We start from the raw sequence: 20,908 nt of genomic DNA, 5'->3' as shown, positions 1-20,908 counted from the left end.
TGTCTGCATTAGGATGTCTGCATTAGGATGCTGTGGTTAGGATGTCTGCATTAGGAGGCCTGCATCAGGAGGCCTGCATCAGGAGGCCTGCATCAGGAGGCCTGCATCAGGAGGCCTGCATTAGGAGGCCTGCATTAGGAGGCCTGCATTAGGAGGCCTGCATTAGGAGGCCTGCATTAGGGAGGCCTGCATTAGGGAGGCCTGCATCAGGAGGCCTGCATTAGGAGGCCTGCGTATTGTGGTGTGGACTGTTCTCTGATCTCAGTGTTCCACACTCTCTTGACTGGTTTTAAACTTTCCATCTACCACAATATGTGGACCAATTTTGTCCAACTTGGCAAATTTCCCCCACCATTTATTTGGTTCTTGGCACTGATCGTATGCGTCTTGTTAGTGCCTCTAAGGCTGTGGTAACATTTTCCCTTTCTACCCCTCCCTCTCTGAGAGAGTCCTGGCCTCTACCTTTCTACCCCTCCCTCTCTGAGAGAGTCCTGGCCTCTACCTTTCTACCCCTCCCTCTCTGAGAGAGTCCTGGCCTCTACCTTTCTACCCCTCCCTCTCTGAGAGAGTCCTGGCCTCTACCTTTCTACCCCTCCCTCTCTGAGAGAGTCCTGGCCTCTACCTTTCTACCCCTCCCTCTCTGAGAGAGTCCTGGCCTCTACCTTTCTACCCCTCCCTCTCTGAGAGAGTCCTGGCCTCTACCTTTCTACCCCTCCCTCTCTGAGAGAGTCCTGGCCTCTACCTTTCTACCCTCCCTCTCTGAGAGAGTCCTGGCCTCTACCTTTCTACCCCTCCCTCTCTGAGAGAGTCCTGGCCTCTACCTTTCTACCCCTCCCTCTCTGAGAGAGTCCTGGCCTCTACCTTTCTACCCCTCCCTCTCTGAGAGAGTCCTGGCCTCTACCTTTCTACCCCTCCCTCTCTGAGAGAGTCCTGGCCTCTACCTTTCTACCCTCCCTCTCTGAGAGAGTCCTGGCCTCTACCTTTCTACCCCTCCCTCTCTGAGAGAGTCCTGGCCTCTACCTTTCTACCCCTCCCTCTCTGAGAGAGTCCTGGCCTCTACCTTTCTACCCCTCCCTCTCTGAGAGAGTCCTGGCCTCTACCTTTCTACCCTCCCTCTCTGAGAGAGTCCTGGCCTCTAGCAGCCATCTCAGTTCTCATTCACTCGGCATCACGGCGTTAAGTAGTAACAGTTTAGGCTATTAATAATTTGGTCACTTCTTCGTACACTTTTGGTGACGAATTACACTGTCGTGTTTATCACTTCACCTAATCTGTTCAAATAGGGCTTGGGCTTTTATATGAGGTTTATATAAGGGTTATAGAATTTTATAGCCGAAAGACCTGGTTGCTTTATCTCTCTGTGTGTGTGTGTGTGTGTGTGTGTGTGTGTGTGTGTGTGTGTGTGTGTGTGTGTGTGTGTGTGTGTGTGTGTGTGTGTGTGTGTGTGTGTGTGTGTGTGTGTGTGTGTGTGTGTGTGTGTGTGTGTGTGTTGATTTTAGCTGGGTCATTGTGGTGAACTGTTCACATGAGGCTTTGGCAGAGCTTCTGATTGACATAATGCCAGTATGTGTACTGCAGTGGATTCACTGTGGGCTAAAGGTAAGATACTGTTATATCAGGGTCAGAGTGGATATCTTTAACCTGTCCTGACCTCTCTACAGGGTCGGAGTGGATATCTTTAACCTGTCCTGACCTCTACAGGGTCAGAGTGGATATCTTTAACCTGTCCTGACCTCTCTACAGGGTCAGAGTGGATATCTTTAACCTGTCCTGACCTCTCTACAGGGTCGGAGTGGATATCTTTAACCTGTCCTGGCCTCTCTACAGGGTCAGAGTGGATATCTTTAACCTGTCCTGACCTCTCTACGGGGTCAGAGTGGATATCTTTAACCTGTCCTGACCTCTCTACGGGGTCAGAGTGGATATCTTTAACCTGTCCTGACCTCTCTACAGGGTCAGAGTGGATATCTTTAACCTGTCCTGACCTCTCTACGGGGTCGGAGTGGATATCTTTAACCTGTCCTGACCTCTCTACAGGGTCAGAGTGGATATCTTTAACCTGTCCTGACCTCTCTACAGGGTCAGAGTGGATATCTTTAACCTGTCCTGACCTCTCTACAGGGTCAGAGTGGATATCTTTAACCTGTCCTGACCTCTCTACAGGGTCAGAGTGGATATCTTTAACCTGTCCTGACCTCTCTACGGGGTCAGAGTGGATATCTTTAACCTGTCCTGACCTCTCTACAGGGTCGGAGTGGATATCTTTAACCTGTCCTGGCCTCTCTACAGGGTCGGAGTGGATATCTTTAACCTGTCCTGGCCTCTCTACAGGGTCAGAGTGGATATCTTTAACCTGTCCTGACCTCTCTACGGGGTCAGAGTGGATATCTTTAACCTGTCCTGACCTCTCTACGGGGTCAGAGTGGATATCTTTAACCTGTCCTGACCTCTCTACAGGGTCAGAGTGGATATCTTTAACCTGTCCTGACCTCTCTACGGGGTCGGAGTGGATATCTTTAACCTGTCCTGACCTCTCTACAGGGTCAGAGTGGATATCTTTAACCTGTCCTGACCTCTCTACAGGGTCAGAGTGGATATCTTTAACCTGTCCTGACCTCTCTACAGGGTCAGAGTGGATATCTTTAACCTGTCCTGACCTCTCTACAGGGTCAGAGTGGATATCTTTAACCTGTCCTGACCTCTCTACGGGGTCAGAGTGGATATCTTTAACCTGTCCTGACCTCTCTACAGGGTCGGAGTGGACCCAGATCAAGACCTGCAACAATGTGGAGATAACTTCCTGCTCTTTCAAGGGGTGAGTCTATGCGTCTGTCCTCAATGGAACCCTATTCCCTATTTAGTGCACTACTTTAGACCAGGGCCCATCTGTTTATCTCTGTGTGTCCCATTGCCCCCTCTACTGACTACAGTACTCTAGATCAGGGGTTCCAAACCTTTTCAATCGGGAGGGGGGTGCATGACACCATCTGTTCACACAGTTTTAAAACACTGTTCATGACACCATCTGTTCACACAGTTTTAAAACACTGTTCATGACACCATCTGTTCACACAGTATTAAAACACTGTTCATGACGCCATCTGTTCACACAGTTTTAAAACACTGTTCATGACACCATCTGTTCACACAGTATTAAAACACTGTTCATGACGCCATCTGTTCACACAGTTTTAAAACACTGTTCATGACACCATCTGTTCACACAGTTTTAAAACACTGTTCATGACGCCATCTGTTCACACAGTTTTAAAACACTGTTCATGACACCATCTGTTCACACAGTTTTAAAACACTGTTCATGACACCATCTGTTCACACAGTTTTAAAACACTGTTCATGACGCCATCTGTTCACACAGTTTTAAAACACTGTTCCTGACACCATCTGTTCACACAGTTTTAAAACACTGTTCATGACACCATCTGTTCACACAGTTTTAAAACACTGTTCATGACACCATCTGTTCACACAGTTTTAAAACACTGTTCATGACGCCATCTGTTCACACAGTTTTAAAACACTGTTCATGACACCATCTGTTCACACAGTTTTAAAACACTGTTCATGACGCCATCTGTTCACACAGTTTTAAAACACTGTTCCTGACACCATCTGTTCACACAGTTTTAAAACACTGTTCATGACGCCATCTGTTCACACAGTTTTAAAACACTGTTCATGACACCATCTGTTCACACAGTTTTAAAACACTGTTCATGACGCCATCTGTTCACACAGTTTTAAAACACTGTTCATGACACCATCTGTTCCCACAGTTTTAAAACACTGTTCATGACGCCATCTGTTCACACAGTTTTAAAACACTGTTCATGACACCATCTGTTCACACAGTTTTAAAACACTGTTCATGACGCCATCTGTTCACACAGTTTTAAAACACTGTTCATGACACCATCTGTTCCCACAGTTTTAAAACGTATTTCCTGTAATTCTACACATTGTGTCATTGTGATGCAAAGAATCATTTGCAGTTTTAAAGCACATTTTCTTGGAATTCTGTAAGTTTTTGCCGTGTCTAATGTGTATTCATGTGATATTTGAGTGACAAGAAAAATACAACAGTATCTATGTGCTAGAAAACCTAACTGATCTGTAGGCTGGTTGATCTGGACATTTCTGACAAGTTATAAATATCTCTCTCTGAGGAACTGGTGACGCGTCATCTTGTGTTTTCTGCTATTACAACTCTCTAGAGGAAGTTTACAGCCGGACTTCCCCGCAGTTTGGGAACCACTGGGCTAGTCTCTACCCTGTCCTCCACTGGAGAGAGATATAAACTGTTCTGGCATCAGGGGGAAGAGACTCTTCTACCCTGTCCTCCACTGGAGAGAGATATAAACTGTTCTGGCATCAGGGGGAAAGAGACTCTTCTACCCTGTCCTCCACTGGAGAGAGATATAAACTGTTCTGGCATCAGGGGGAAGAGACTCTTCTACCCTGTCCTCCACTGGAGAGAGATATAAACTGTTCTGGCATCAGGGGGAAGAGACTCTTCTACCCTGTCCTCCACTGGAGAGAGATATAAACTGTTCTGGCATCAGGGGAAAGAGACTCTTCTACCCTGTCCTCCACTGGAGAGAGATATAAACTGTTCTGGCATCAGGGGGAAGAGACTCTTCTACCCTGTCCTCCACTGGAGAGAGATATAAACTGTTCTGGCATCAGGGGGAAAGAGACTCTTCTACCCTGTCCTCCACTGGAGAGAGATATAAACTGTTCTGGCATCAGGGGGAAGAGACTCTTCTACCCTGTCCTCCACTGGAGAGAGATATAAACTGTTCTGGCATCAGGGGGAAGAGACTCTTCTACCCTGTCCTCCACTGGAGAGAGATATAAACTGTTCTGGCATCAGGGGGAAAGAGACTCTTCTACCCTGTCCTCCACTGGAGAGATATAAACTGTTTTGGCATCAGGGGGAAAGAGACTCCTCTACCCTGTCCTCCACTGGAGAGATATAAACTGTTTTGGCATCAGGGGGAAAGAGACTCTTCTACCCTGTCCTCCACTGGAGAGAGATATAAACTGTTCTGGCATCAGGGGAAAGAGACTCTTCTACCCTGTCCTCCACTGGAGAGAGATATAAACTGTTTTGGCATCAGGGGAAAGAGACTCTTCTACCCTGTCCTCCACTGGAGAGAGATATAAACTGTTCTGGCATCAGGGGGAAAGAGACTCCTCTACCCTGTCCTCCACTGGAGAGATATAAACTGTTCTGGCATCAGGGGAAAGAGACTCTTCTACCCTGTCGTCCACTGGAGAGATATAAACTGTTTTGGCATCAGGGGAAAGAGACTCCTCTTCTACTGGCTGTCGGATGTTGTGGTTGGTTCAGAGTTCATGGCCTATCAGGCTAAGACTGAAACAGTCTATGTTGTTTCCTGTGTGGCTTGGCTCTTTGAACAGCGCTGGAGCGCCTCCGACTCTAAAACACTCACTACAACACAAAGGAGCTGATCGTGGACTACAGGAGAAGGAGGGCCGAACAGGCCCCCATAACGGATCTTAAATGGGGGCCAAGTTCCTTTCCACATCACCAACAAACTGTCATGGTCCAAACACACCAAGAGTGTCGTGAAGAGGGCACGACAACACCTTTCCCCCTCAGGAGACTGGAAAGATTTGGCATGGGTCCTCAGATCCTCAAAAAGCTCTACATTGAGAGCATCCTTACCAGTTGCATCACCGCCTGGTATGGCAACTGCTCCGCATCTGACCGTAAGGCGCTACAGAGGGTAATGGGTACGGCCCAGTACATCACTGGGGCCAAGCTTTCTGCTATATAGGACCTATATACTAGGCAGTGTCAGAGGAAGGGCCAAAAATTGTCAAGGACTCCAGTCACCCATAGACTGTTCTCTCTGCTACCGCATGGCAAGCGGTACCGAAACACAAGGTCCAAAAGGAACAGCTTCTATCCCCAAGCCATAAGACTGCTGAACAGTTCATCAAATTAACTGCATTATTGGTTACAGGCTTGTAAGTAGGCATTTCACTGTGAGGTCTACTACACCTGTTGTATTCAGCATTTCACTGTAAGGTCTACTACACCTGTTGTATTCAGCATTTCACTGTGAGGTCTACTACACCTGTTGTATTCAGCATTTCACTGTGAGGTCTACTACACCTGTTGTATTCAGCATTTCACTGTGAGGTCTACTACAGCTGTTGTATTCAGCATTTCACTGTGAGGTCTACTACACCTGTTGTATTCAGCATTTCACTGTGAGGTCTACTACACCTGTTGTATTCAGCATTTCACTGTGAGGTCTACTACACCTGTTGTATTCAGCATTTCACTGTGAGGTCTACTACACCTGTTGTATTCAGCATTTCACTGTGAGGTCTACTACACCTGTTTTGTATTCAGCATTTCACTGTAAGGTCTACTACACCTGTTGTATTCAGCATTTCACTGTGAGGTCTACTACACCTGTTGTATTCAGCATTTCACTGTGAGGTCTACTACACCTGTTGTATTCAGCATTTCACTGTGAGGTCTACTACACCTGTTGTATTCAGCATTTCACTGTGAGGTCTACTACACCTGTTGTATTCAGCATTTCACTGTGAGGTCTACTACACCTGTTGTATTCAGCATTTCACTGTAAGGTCTACTACACCTGTTGTATTCAGCATTTCACTGTAAGGTCTACTACACCTGTTGTATTCAGCATTTCACTGTAAGGTCTACACCTGTTGTATTCAGCATTTCACTGTAAGGTTTACTACACCTGTTGTATTCAGCATTTCAATGTAAGGTCTACTACACCTGTTGTATTCAGCATTTCACTGTAAGGTCTACTACACCTGTTGTATTCAGCATTTCACTATAAGGTCTACTACACCTGTTGTATTCAGCATTTCACTGTAAGGTCTACTACACCTGTTGTATTCAGCATTTCACTGTAAGGTCTACTACACCTGTTGTATTCAGCATTTCACTGTGAGGTCTACAACACCTGTTGTATTCAGCATTTCACTGTGAGGTCTACTACACCTGTTGTATTCAGCATTTCACTGTGAGGTCTACTACACCTGTTGTATTCAGCATTTCACTGTGAGGTCTACTACACCTGTTGTATTCAGCATTTCACTGTGAGGTCTACTACATCTGTTGTATTCAGCATTTCACTGTGAGGTCTACCTACACCTGTTGTATTCAGCATTTCACTGTGAGGTCTACTACATCTGTTGTATTCAGCATTTCACTGTGAGGTCTACCTACACCTGTTGTATTCAGCATTTCACTGTAAGGTCTACTACACCTGTTGTATTCAGCATTTCACTGTGAGGTCTACTACACCTGTTGTATTCAGCATTTCACTGTGAGGTCTACTACACCTGTTGTATTCAGCATTTCACTGTGAGGTCTACTACACCTGTTGTATTCAGCATTTCACTGTCAGGTCTACTACACCTGTTGTATTCAGCATTTCACTGTGAGGTCTACTACACCTGTTGTATTCAGCATTTCACTGTAAGGTCTACTACACCTGTTGTATTCATCATTTCACTGTAAGGTCTACTACACCTGTTGTATTCAGCATTTCACTGTGAGGTCTACTACACCTGTTGTATTCAGCATTTCACTGTCACTGGGTGTGAATACTGTGTGGTGTCAACATTGTCATGGATTCAGGAACACTGATGATCTATCCAACACTCAAGTGCAGGGGTTTTCAACTCTGACCCTACGAGGTCCAGAGCCTGTTGGTTTTCTGTTCTTCCTGATAAATAATTGCACCCACTAAATCAGTCCCCGATTTTAGAGGGGAAGAATGGAAATAACGCAGTGGAACTGGCTTTGAGGTCCAGAGTTGAATTTGAGTGCCCTAGTTGATCCACATGATGGTCGTTGAAGGTGTGAACATGATGGTCGTTGTGTAAATGTCTCTCTGTAGGACGGGACCACGCCAGAAGTCAGTAAGACCAAGCAGGAGAGTGCCTGGCTCTTCAGGCTGTGGTACACCTTCGATCACAAGTATCCTTTTAATACGTCGTGTCACCAAGACACCCAGAGAACTACGCTTATTGGTTGATCTCAACTGTCGGACCTTTCCACTCTGCTGATTTGGAGGGAATTCTGTGGCTGTGGAGAGGTACTTGAGGGACAGATGCTGAAATGAACAATCTCAGGCGAAAGTGTTTTCCATTCCTACCTCTTTCCCTCCCTCACTCCTCTCACTCCCTTAATCCTCATTCCCTCCCTCACTCCTCTCACTCCCTTAATCCTCATTCCCTCCCTCACTCCTCTCACTCCCTTAATCCTCATTCCCTCCCTCACTCCTCTCACTCCCTTAATCCTCATTCCCTCCCTCACTCCTCTCACTCCCTTAATCCTCATTCCCTCCCTCACTCCTCTCACTCCCTTAATCCTCATTCCCTCCCTCACTCCTCTCACTCCCTTAATCCTCATTCCCTCCCTCACTCCTCTCACTCCCTTAATCCTCATTCCCTCCCTCACTCCTCTCACTCCCTTAATCCTCATTCCCTCCCTCACTCCTCTCACTCCCTTAATCCTCATTCCCTCCCTCACTCCTCTCACTCCCTTAATCCTCATTCCCTCCCTCACTCCTCTCACTCCCTTAATCCTCATTCCCTCCCTCACTCCTCTCACTCCCTTAATCCTCATTCCCTCCCTCACTCTCACTCCCTTAATCCTCATTCCCTCCCTCCCTCTCCCTCCCATCCTTCTCATCCCTCCCTTCCTCCCCTCCCTCTCTCACTCCCTTTGTCTTCTCTCCCTCCCTCCCCCTCTCACTTTATAAAAATGTTTTCCTTGTCTATTTTTTACTTAACACGTATTTTTCTTAACTGCACTGTTGGTTAAGTGCTTGTAAGTAAGTATTTCACTGTAAGGTCTACTACACCTGCTGTATTCAGCATTTCACTGTAAGGTCTACTACACCTGTTGTATTCAGCATTTCACTGTAAGGTCTACTACACCTGCTGTATTCAGCATTTCACTGTGAGGTCTACTACACCTGTTGTATTCAGCATTTCACTGTAAGGTCTACTACACCTGTTGTATTCAGCATTTCACTGTAAGGTCTACTACACCTGTTGTATTCAGCATTTCACTGTAAGGTCTACTACACCTGTTGTATTCAGCATTTCACTGTGAGGTCTACTACACCTGTTGTATTCAGCATTTCACTGTGAGGTCTACTACACCTGTTGTATTCAGCATTTCACTGTGAGGTCTACTACACCTGTTGTATTCAGCATTTCACTGTGAGGTCTACTACACCTGTTGTATTCAGCATTTCACTGTGAGGTCTACTACACCTGTTGTATTCAGCATTTCACTGAGGTCTACCACACCTGTTGTATTCAGCATTTCACTGTAAGGTCTACTACACCTGTTGTATTCAGCATTTCACTGTGAGGTCTACTACACCTGTTGTATTCAGCATTTCACTGTGAGGTCTACTACACCTGTTGTATTCAGCATTTCACTGTAAGGTCTACTACACCTGTTGTATTCAGCATTTCACTGTAAGGTCTACTACACCTGTTGTATTCAGCATTTCACTGTGAGGTCTACTACACCTGTTGTATTCAGCATTTCACTGTGAGGTCTACTACACCTGTTGTATTCAGCATTTCACTGTAAGGTCTACTACACCTGTTGTATTCAGCATTTCACTGTAAGGTCTACTACACCTGTTGTATTCAGCATTTCACTGTGAGGTCTACTACACCTGTTGTATTCAGCATTTCACTGTGAGGTCTACTACACCTGTTGTATTCAGCATTTCACTGTGAGGTCTACTACACCTGTTGTATTCAGCATTTCACTGTAAGGTCTACTACACCTGTTGTATTCAGCATTTCACTGTAAGGTCTACTACACCTGTTGTATTCAGCATTTCACTGTAAGGTCTACTACACCTGTTGTATTCGGCATTTCACTGTAAGGTCTACTACACCTGTTGTATTCAGCATTTCACTGTAAGGTCTACTACACCTGTTGTATTCAGCATTTCACTGTAAGGTCTACTACACCTGTTGTATTCAGCATTTCACTGTAAGGTCTACTACACCTGTTGTATTCAGCATTTCACTGTAAGGTCTACTACACCTGTTGTATTCAGCATTTCACTGTAAGGTCTACTACACCTGTTGTATTCAGCATTTCACTGTAAGGTCTACCTACACCTGTTGTATTCAGCATTTCACTGTAAGGTCTACCTACACCTGTTGTATTCAGCATTTCACTGTAAGGTTTACCACACCTGTTGTATTCAGCATTTCACTGTAAGGTCTACTACACCTGTTGTATTCGGCATTTCACTGTAAGGTCTACACCTGTTGTATTCAGCATTTCACTGTAAGGTCTACTACACCTGTTGTATTCAGCATTTCACTGTAAGGTCTACTACACCTGTTGTATTCAGCATTTCACTGTGAGGTCTACTACACCTGTTGTATTCAGCATTTCACTGTGAGGTCTACCTACACCTGTTGTATTCAGCATTTCACTGTAAGGTCTACCTACACCTGTTGTATTCAGCATTTCACTGTAAGGTTTACCACACCTGTTGTATTCAGCATTTCACTGTAAGGTCTACTACACCTGTTGTATTCGGCATTTCACTGTAAGGTCTACACCTGTTGTATTCAGCATTTCACTGTAAGGTCTACTACACCTGTTGTATTCAGCATTTCACTGTAAGGTCTACTACACCTGTTGTATTCAGCATTTCACTGTGAGGTCTACTACACCTGTTGTATTCAGCATTTCACTGTGAGGTCTACTACACCTGTTGTAATCAGCATTTCACTGTGAGGTCTCTCCTGCTCCCTCCTCCCTCCTCCTCGCCTGCTCCCTCCCTGGCCTGCTCCCTCCTCCTCGCCTGCTCCCTCCTCTCCTGCTCCCTCCTCTCCTCCTCGCCTGCTCCCTCCTCCTCGCCTGCTCCCTCCTCACCTGCTCCCTCCTCCTCCCCTATAACCCAGTGGTTTGGCCTTGCCTACACAGCAAAACACTCAGTCCTCGTTATGCTGACTACTATCAATTTGTCTGACATGTCAACATGAAAACTGACATCCCACTAGACTTTTACACCTTCTCAGATGAATCTCGAGCTGTTCCAGAAATCACTGTGTTAGAGTTCCTTGGGTAATATTAGTATGGAAAGGTCTTTGTCTTCCTTAAGGGTATGCCAGCTACCTGAAGCCCATGTTGACCCACAGCGGTCCTCCTCTCACCACTACCCTGCCATCCTGCTGTGGTGCCCTGGCACGATGCTTCACCAGCCCTCAGGCCTACGAGGTGAGTACCGGACACTGTGTATACAATCACATTCACAGACGCACACAAAAAATAATCCACAAATGCATGTACAGTGTACCCCACCTACTCTCATAATATTTACATGCCCTTGTCAAATCAACTTATATATATTGAGTATGTACAGTATGTGTTTATGTTAGCTGGGTGGGGAAGATACTTTACTGTCAAAGAGGAACAAAGCAGAAAGTTCACACGCTCTGGTTTCACATGTTATTACCATTACAACATCTACAGTGACTAATGAAAGCACTTGACTCATTCTACTATTTGTTATGGAAAGATGAAATGCAGTTAGTTAACCAGCTCAGTGTGTAGGACAGCAGGCTAGCAGGTTGTCGTCCTACTGTCGGGTTGTCGTCCTACTGTCGGGTTGTCGTCCTACTGACGGGTTGTCGGTCCTACTGACGGGTTGTCGGTTCTACTGACGGGTTGTCGGTTCTACTGACGGGTTGTCCTCCTACTGACGGGTTGTCCTCCTACTGACGGGTTGTCGTCCTACTGTCGGGTTGTCGTCCTACTGTCGGGTTGTCGTCCTACTGTCGGGTTGTCGGTTCTACTGTCGGGTTGTCGTCCGACTGACGGGTTGTCCTCCTACTGACGGGTTGTCCTCCTACTGACGGGTTGTCCTCCTACTGTCGGGTTGTCGGTCCTACTGTCGGGTTGTCGTCCTACTGTCGGGTTGTCGGTTCTACTGACGGGTTGTCGGTCCTACTGACGGGTTGTCGGTTCTACTGACGGGTTGTCGGTTCTACTGACGGGTTGTCGTCCTACTGACGGGTTGTCGGTTCTACTGACGGGTTGTCGGTCCTACTGACGGGTTGTCGGTTCTACTGACGGGTTGTCGTCCTACTGACGGGTTGTCCTCCGACTGACGGGTTGTCGTCCTACTGACGGGTTGTCGGTTCTACTGACGGGTTGTCGGTTCTACTGACGGGTTGTCGGTTCTACTGACGGGTTGTCGGTTCTACTGACGGGTTGTCGTCCTACTGACGGGTTGTCGGTTCTACTGACGGGTTGTCGTCCTACTGACGGGTTGTCGGTTCTACTGACGGGTTGTCGTCCTACTGTCGGGTTGTCGTCCTACTGACGGGTTGTCGTCCTACTGACGGGTTGTCGTCCTACTGACGGGTTGTCGGTTCTACTGACGGGTTGTCGGTCCTACTGACGGGTTGTCGGTTCTACTGACGGGTTGTCGTCCTACTGTCGGGTTGTCGGTCCTACTGTCGGGTAGTCGTCCTACTGACGGGTAGTCGTCCTACTGACGGGTAGTCGTCCTACTGACGGGTTGTCGGTCCTACTGACGGGTTGTCGGTCCTACTGACGGGTTGTCGTCCTGCTGTCGGGTTGTCGTCCTGCTGTCGGGTTGTCGTCCTACTGACGGGTTGTCGTCCTACTGACGGGTTGTCGTCCTACTGTCGGGTTGTCGGTCCTACTGTCGGGTAGTCGTCCTACTGACGGGTTGTCGGTCCTACTGACGGGTTGTCGTCCTGCTGTCGGGTTGTCGTCCTACTGACGGGTTGTCGGTCCTACTGACGGGTTGTCGGTCCTACTGTCGGGTTGTCGTCCTACTGACGGTTTGTCGGTCCTACTGACGGGTTGTCGGTCCTACTGACGGGTTGTCGGTCCTACTGACGGGTTGTCGTCCTGCTGTCGGGTTGTCGTCCTGCTTTCGGGTTGTCGTCCTACTGACGGGTTGTCGTCCTACTGTCGGGTTGTCGTTCTACTGACGGGTTGTCGTCCTACTGTCGGGTTGTCGTCCTACTGTCGGGTTGTCGTCCTACTGTCGGGTTGTCGTCCTACTGACGGGTTGTCGGTCCTACTGACGGGTTGTCGTCCTACTGACGGGTTGTCGTCCTACTGTCGGGTTGTCGGTCCTACTGACGGGTTGTCGTCCTACTGACGGGTTGTCGTCCTACTGACGGGTTGTCGTCCTACTGTCGGGTTGTCGTCCTACTGACGGGTTGTCGTCCTACTCACGGGTTGTCGGTCCTACTGTCGGGTTGTCGGTCCTACGGTCGGGTTGTCGTCCGAATGACGGGTTGTCGGTCCTACTGACGGGTTGTCGTCCTACTGTCGGGTTGTCGTCCTACTGACGGGATGTCCGTCCTACTGTCGGGTTGTCGGTCCTACTGTCGGGTTGTCGGTCCTACTGACGGGTTGTCGGTCCTACTGTCGGGTTGTCGTTCTACTGACGGGTTGTCGGTCCTACTGACGGGTTGTCGGTCCTACTGTCGGGTTGTCGGTACTACTGACGGGTTGTCGTCCTGCTGTCGGGTTGTCGTCCTGCTGTCGGGTTGTCGTCCTGCTGTCGGGTTGTCGTCCTACTGACGGGTTGTCGGTCCTACTGACGGGTTGTCGGTCCTACTGTCGGTTTGTCGTCCTACTGACGGTTTGTCGGTCCTACTGACGGTTTGTCGGTCCTACTGACGGGTTGTCGTCCTACTGACGGGTTGTCGTCCTACTGACGGGTTGTCGGTCCTACTGACGGGTTGTCGTCCTACTGACGGGTTGTCGTCCTACTCACGGGTTGTCGGTCCTACTGTCGGGTTGTCGGTCCTACGGTCGGGTTGTCGTCCGACTGACGGGTTGTCGGTCCTACTGACGGGTTGTCGTCCTACTGTCGGGTTGTCGTCCTACTGACGGGATGTCCGTCCTACTGTCGGGTTGTCGGTCCTACTGTCGGGTTGTCGGTCCTACTGACGGGTTGTCGGTCCTACTGTCGGGTTGTCGTTCTACTGCCGGGTTGTCGTCCTACTGACGGGTTGTCGTCCTACTGTCGGGTTGTCGGTCCTACTGTCGGGTTGTCGTCCTACTGACGGGTTGTTGTCCTACTGACGGTTTGTCGGTCCTACTGACGGGTTGTCGGTCCTACTGTCGGGTTGTCGGTACTACTGACGGGTTGTCGTCCTGCTGTCGGGTTGTCGTCCTGCTGTCGGGTTGTCGTCCTGCTGTCGGGTTGTCGTCCTACTGACGGGTTGTCGGTCCTACTGACGGGTTGTCGGTCCTACTGTCGGTTTGTCGGTCCTACTGACGGGTTGTCGGTCCTACTGACGGGTTGTCGGTCCTACTGACGGGTTGTCGTCCTGCTGTCGGGTTGTCGTCCTGCTTTCGGGTTGTCGTCCTACTGACGGGTTGTCGTTCTACTGACGGGTTGTCGTCCTACTGTCGGGTTGTCGTCCTACTGTCGGGTTGTCGTCCTACTGTCGGGTTGTCGTCCTACTGTCGGGTTGTCGTCCTACTGACGGGTTGTCGTCCTACTGACGGGTTGTCGTCCTACTGACGGGTTGTCGTCCTACTGACGGGTTGTCGTCCTACTGTCGGGTTGTCGTCCTACTCACGGGTTGTCGGTCCGACTGACGGGTTGTCGGTCCGACTGACGGGTTGTCGTCCTACTCATGGGTTGTCGGTCCGACTGACGGGTTGTCGGTCCGACTGACGGGTTGTCGGTCCGACTGACGGGTTGTCGTCCTACTGACGGGTTGTCGCAGCAAAGTCAGAGCCAGTACGTCCCTGGGGCCAAGCTTCCTTCCATCCGGGACCTATATACTAGGCCCCAAAAAAGAGGAAAGCCCAAAAATTGTCATGACTCCGGTTACCAAAGTCATAGAATGTTCTCTCTGCTACCGCACAGCAAGTGATACCGGAGCGCCAAGTCTTGGACCAAACGGCTCCTTAACAGCTTCTACCCCCAACCCATAAGATTGCTGAACAACTAAACGAATCAAATGGCCCCCGGACTATTGACCCCCCCCCCCCCCCCCTTTGTTTTTACACTGCAGCTACTCACTGTTTATTAGCATAGTCACTTCACAAATTACCTCGATTAACCTGTACCCCCGCATATTGACTAGGTACCAGTACCCCCTGTATATAGCCTCGTTATTGTTATGTACATTTGTACACTTGTTACTTTTTGATTGATTCGACAATTTTTTAAACTTTAGTTTATTTCTCTACATTGTTGGTTAATTATTTGTGCAATACACAGCTGTCATTCAGGCACTCCAGCTCCAGTATGGCCAACCTCATCAGCTCGCTCAAAGTGAGCCCAAGATGTGAAGGTTGGTGACTCTCACAGACTGACTACACCGCTCGCATCGCAAGCGCGAGCGATGCAAAATAAATTTAGAAATCTGTTATTCAATTATTGCACCCACAATGCTCGCGCGCGCCAACGAGCATCTGCGTTGCCAAAGGCTAAAATAGAAATCAGTTCTATTTCTGACACACATCGCGCTGCAAGTCCTGCCTCTCCCATCTCCTCATTGGTTTATAGAAGCAGGTACCCACGTGCCATCTCCTCATTGGTTATACCCACGTGGGTGATTGAAAGACGAATGAGGTCAGTGGCGGTAATGCACCTAATTTATGAAAGTTGCCAATCGCAATATAAAGTCAAGAGAAGAAAAAGCCTGGAAGGAGGAGAGATGACTAGAAACAATTCGGTTGACCGTTTTATGTGTGGATTAATTGGCGGAGTAGAGGACCTTGTGCATTTCAGGTAAAATAACAACTCAATGTTTATATCCCAGGACAAATTAGCTAGCAACAGCAAGCTAGCTAAAAAAGACAAATTAGATAGTAAGTGCGAGCTAGCTAGCTAAATTGCCATAAATATTTAATGCTTTTCGAGCTGTCCCCAAATTAATATAATTGGTTCAGAGTTTTGTTTTGATATTTTAACCTGCGTGTCGTGATTGCGTTTGGTGTGGGGGGGACAAAATACATTTATGCACGATGGCGCACGCGCGCAACCGGTTTGGGTTCCGTGTCAGGGTTCCGTGTCAGGGTTCCGTGTCAGGGTTCCAGAGCTTTGCTCTATGAGTCCATCTGCTTTCGAGGATGTTGCTATCGTTGGAAGGTCCTTATGGCTGTGAGTTGAACTGCTATTCCAATGTTGACACTTCTCAGCTGCCGAAGTATCTTCGAGATGGCTTCATAGAGTTGATACAGCTGAAGGGTAAACTACACTCCGAAAGCCTTAATCCCTACAATCTGCCAAGGTGGCTTCAAGACAAGGTTTTAGCAGCAGAGACTGTCAAGCAGACTGGTCCAGCGCTACCATCAAGAACAGGTGCAGAGCAACAGTAGAGAGAGGCAGAACCTCAGATCCAAGGGTCAGACCGCCAACATATATCGTGGTGCGGACTCACTGAATCCTAGAGTGCACAGCGCACTCAGTGGTACCTCCTGCTACTGAAATATGAAGTTCACTATTAACTGTCTTTTCTGTAACAGCAGTAAACCAGGTCACCATCACCAGGTGCACAAAGATGAAGGGAGAATCCAAGACAAAGATAGAGAAGTGGATCAAAGATGGAAGATGTTTCTGAAAGTGTGGCCATGCCCACTTGCCCGGAGAGTGTACCGTGAAGAAGCCATGTTATGATTGTGGTGGGATACATCTACAGGTTCTTCCTATCCCAGATGCTACTCAGTATGCTTCTTGGAAAGAGCTAGTAGAGGCACTTACCAGGACCTCCAGAGGGTGGCGCCGCAGGACACCGCTCTTCCCTTCTCACAGTGCTGCTGAAATGGCCTTCCTCAGACACTGCCATTTTACTAGCTTCTGAAGGCCCAAAAACCAGTCCCTCAGAGCAGCTGGCTCAGTAGCTCCTGAGCTGGACCACACAACCCTGACCCAGTGACCCCTCACCTGGTATTGATAGGGCGGCAGGATGCATCCCTGCCTCAAGTTGCCCCTGGCTACATGGGATGGCAGAGATGCAGGGATGCAAACTAGTCACCTTTCGCCAAAATTCGCCGTTTTGAATCCAAAATAGGTGACCTACGTGATTAGTGTAGATCCCATGAGGGGGTTGGATCACTACTGCCTGTAAGCGAACGAGTGATGTGCAATTGGAACAATACTGGCTGTATCCAAGGCTCAGCCAATCGTTTTACATAATAACAGAATGCAGTGTAGCACGCGACTGAAGAAAGAAGAGACAACCAAGTTACTAGTTACAGCATCAGCGTGCGCTCTGGAAAGGCAGCTTGACAGTTACAGCAGCGGGTCCTCTGAAGGATAAGGACGAGGTAACGTTAGGTGAGAAGCCTACAGCAGGGGGTCCCCTGAAGGATAAGGAAGAGGTAACGTTAGGTGAGAAGCCTACAGCAGGGGGTCCCCTGAACGATAAGGAAGAGGTAACGTTAGGTGAGAAGCCTACAGCAGGGGGTCCCCTGAACGATAAGGAAGAGGTAACGTTAGGTGAGAAGCCTACAGCAGCGGGTCCCCTGAACGATAAGGAAGAGGTAACGTTAGGTGAGAAGCCTACAGCAGCAAGTCCCCTGAACGATAAGGAAGAGGTAACGTTAGGTGAGAAGCCTACAGCAGCGGGTCCCCTGAACGATAAGGAAGAGGTAACGTTAGGTGAGAAGCCTACAGCAGCAAGTCCCCTGAACGATAAGGAAGAGGTAACGTTAGGTGAGAAGCCTACAGCAGGGGGTCCCCTGAAGGATAAGGAAGAGGTAACGTTAGGTGAGAAGCCTACAGCAGCAAGTCCCCTGAACGATAAGGAAGAGGTAACGTTAGGTGAGAAGCCTACAGCAGGGGGTCCCCTGAACGATAAGGAAGAGGTAACGTTAGGTGAGAAGCCTACAGCAGCGCGTCCCCTGAACGATAAGGACGAGGTAACGTTAGGTGAGAAGTCTGACCACGGAGACGAGGGCGAGAAGGTGATGAAGCGGACTTCATGAGCTGTAACCAAAAAACAACTGACATTTGGAAAGTTTGAGGTGAGGGAGAAAGTGTGGTGGAACACGTATTAGCATTGTTATGTATCTTGCTAGCTGGATAGAATTCTCTGTTAGCTAGCCAGAGAAATGTTGAGCAACATTAGCCAACTTATCTGATCAAATAACTGAGTTTATGGTGTGAAAATGTGCTCATAAAGTCAGACAGCTAACCTAGCTAACGTTACAACATCAGATGAGCTAACATTAGTAACCTAACCAATTCGCTACAGTATTAGCTAGCTAACGTTACAACATCAGATGAGCTAACATTAGTAACCTAACCAATTCGCTACAGTATTAGCTAGCTAACGTTACAACATCAGATGAGCTAACATTAGTAACCTAACCAATTCGCTACAGTATTAGCTAGCTAACGTTACAACATCAGATGAGCTAACATTAGTAACCTAACCAATTCGCTACAGTATTAGCTAGCTAACGTTACAACATCAGATGAGCTAACATTAGTAACCTAACCAATTCGCTACAGTATTAGCTAGCTAACGTTACAACATCAGATGAGCTAACATTAATAACCTAACCAATTCGCTACAGTATTAGCTAGCTAACGTTACAACATCAGATGAGCTAACATTAGTAACCTAACCAATTCGCTACAGTATTAGCTAGCTAACGTTACAACATCAGATGAGCTAACATTAGTAACCTAACCAATTCGCTACAGTATTAACTAGCTAACGTTACAACATCAGATGAGCTAACATTAGTAACCTAACCAATTCGCTACAGTATTAGCTAGCTAACGTTACAACATCAGATGAGCTAACATTAGTAACCTAACCAATTCGCTACAGTATTAGCTAGCTAACGTTACAACATCAGATGAGCTAACATTAGTAACCTAACCAATTCGCTACAGTATTAACTGGTATACGACTCCTTGCCGTTCCTCAAGTTAAAACGCGTTAGTTGCTTCCTGGACCCTGGCAATCTGTGTGAAATGTTAACTAGTTAAGCTGGATGCCACTATAGAGGTGAAAGGAACAAACAACACACACTTCCCCCCTTTCTCACTTCTTCAGTACAGTGGATTAAAGGGGTATGCCAGGTGTACTCTCTGGATAAAAGGGGTATGCCAGGTGTACTCTCTGGATTAAAGGGGTATGCCAGGTGTACTCTCTGGATCAAAGGGGTATGCCAGGTGTACTCTCTGGATTAAAGGGGTATGCCAGGTGTACTCTCTGGATTAAAGGGGTATGCCAGGTGTACTCTCTGGATTAAAGGGGTATGCCAGGTGTACTCTCTGGATTAAAGGGGTATGCCAGGTGTACTCTCTGGATTAAAGGGGTATGCCAGGTGTACTCTCTGGATTAAAGGGGTATGCCAGGTGTACTCTCTGGATTAAAGGGGTATGCCAGGTGTACTCTCTGGATTAAAGGGGTATGCCAGGTGTACTCTCTGGATAAAAGGGGTATGCCAGGTGTACTCTCTGGATTAAAGGGGTATGCCAGGTGTACTCTCTGGATTAAAGGGGTATGCCAGGTGTACTCTCTGGGTTAAAGGGGTATGCCAGGTGTACTCTCTGGATTAAAGGGGTATGCCAGGTGTACTCTCTGGGTTAAAGGGGTATGCCAGGTGTACTCTCTGGATTAAAGGGGTATGCCAGGTGTACTCTCTGGATTAAAGGGGTATGCCAGGTGTACTCTCTGGATTAAAGGGGTATGCCAGGTGTACTCTCTGGATTAAAGGGGTATGCCAGGTGTACTCTCTGGGTTAAAGGGGTATGCCAGGTGTACTCTCTGCCTGAAAGAGATCAGTTATGCCAACAAAGGGTGTCATGTTCTGCTGGCACATTGTAGAACAGATGTCCACAGGCAGGAAGTGTACAATGTCATAATGTGCAGTGTAGCCCAAAGATATTGTTTTAGTTGTGTTGAACTTGACAGTAACACGTGTGCGTGTGCGTGTGTGTGTGTGTGCGTGTGCGTGTGCGTGTGTGTGTGATGTCATGGTAACAAGTGTTCTATTATAAAGGCTGTCGTGGTCACAAGCGTTCTATTATAAAGGCTGTCGTGGTCACAAGCGTTCTATTATAAAGGCTGTCGTGGTAACAAGCGTTCTATTATAAAAGCTGTCGCGGTAACGAGCGTTCTATTATAAAGGCTGTCATGGTAACAAGTGTTCTGTTATAAAGGCTGTCGTGGTCACAAGCGTTCTATTATAAAGGCTGTCGTGGTAACAAGCGTTCTATTATAAAAGCTGTCGTGGTAACAAGCGTTCTATTATAAAGGCTGTCATGGTAACAAGCGTTCTATTATAAAAGCTGTCGTGGTAACAAGCGTTCTATTATAAAGGCTGTCATGGTAACAAGCGTTCTATTATAAAAGCTGTCGCGGTAACGAGCGTTCTATTATAAAGGCTGTCATGGTAACAAGCCTTCTATTATAAAGGCTGTCATGGTAACAAGCGTTCTATTAGAAAGGCTGTCGTGGTAACAAGTGTTCTATTATAAAGGCTGTCATGGTAACAAGCGTTCTATGAGAAAGGCTGTCGTGGTAACAAGCGTTCTATTATAAAGGCTGTCATGGTAACAAGCGATCTATTATAAAGGCTGTCGTGGTAACAAGCATTCTATTATAAAGGCTGTCGCGGTAACAAGCGTTCTATTATAAAGGCTGTCGTGGTAACAAGCGTTCTGTTATAAAGGCTGTCATGGTAACAAGCATTCTATTATAAAGGCTGTCATGGTAACAAGCGATCTATTATAAAGGCTGTCATGGTAACAAGCGTTCTATTATAAAGGCTGTCATGGTAACAAGCATTCTATTATAAAGGCTGTCATGGTAACAAGCGATCTATTATAAAGGCTGT

The 20,908-nt window shown here is 47.5% G+C and overlaps 1 long non-coding RNA gene across 1 annotated transcript; it reads left to right on the top strand.

Moving 5' to 3' along the window:
• Positions 1-2,702: 2,702 nt before the first annotated feature.
• Positions 2,703-11,317, top strand: LOC120039468. Its single transcript, XR_005475425.1, has 3 exons — positions 2,703-2,815; positions 7,944-8,023; positions 11,212-11,317. It is a non-coding gene; the product is annotated as an uncharacterized LOC120039468 (long non-coding RNA).
• The last annotated feature ends 9,591 nt before the right edge of the window (positions 11,318-20,908 follow it).

Source organism: Salvelinus namaycush, unplaced genomic scaffold (genome assembly GCF_016432855.1).
Source record: "Salvelinus namaycush isolate Seneca unplaced genomic scaffold, SaNama_1.0 Scaffold2739, whole genome shotgun sequence".
Taxonomy (NCBI): Eukaryota; Metazoa; Chordata; class Actinopteri; order Salmoniformes; family Salmonidae; genus Salvelinus; species Salvelinus namaycush.
This window is presented reverse-complemented; position numbering and strand designations above follow the sequence as displayed.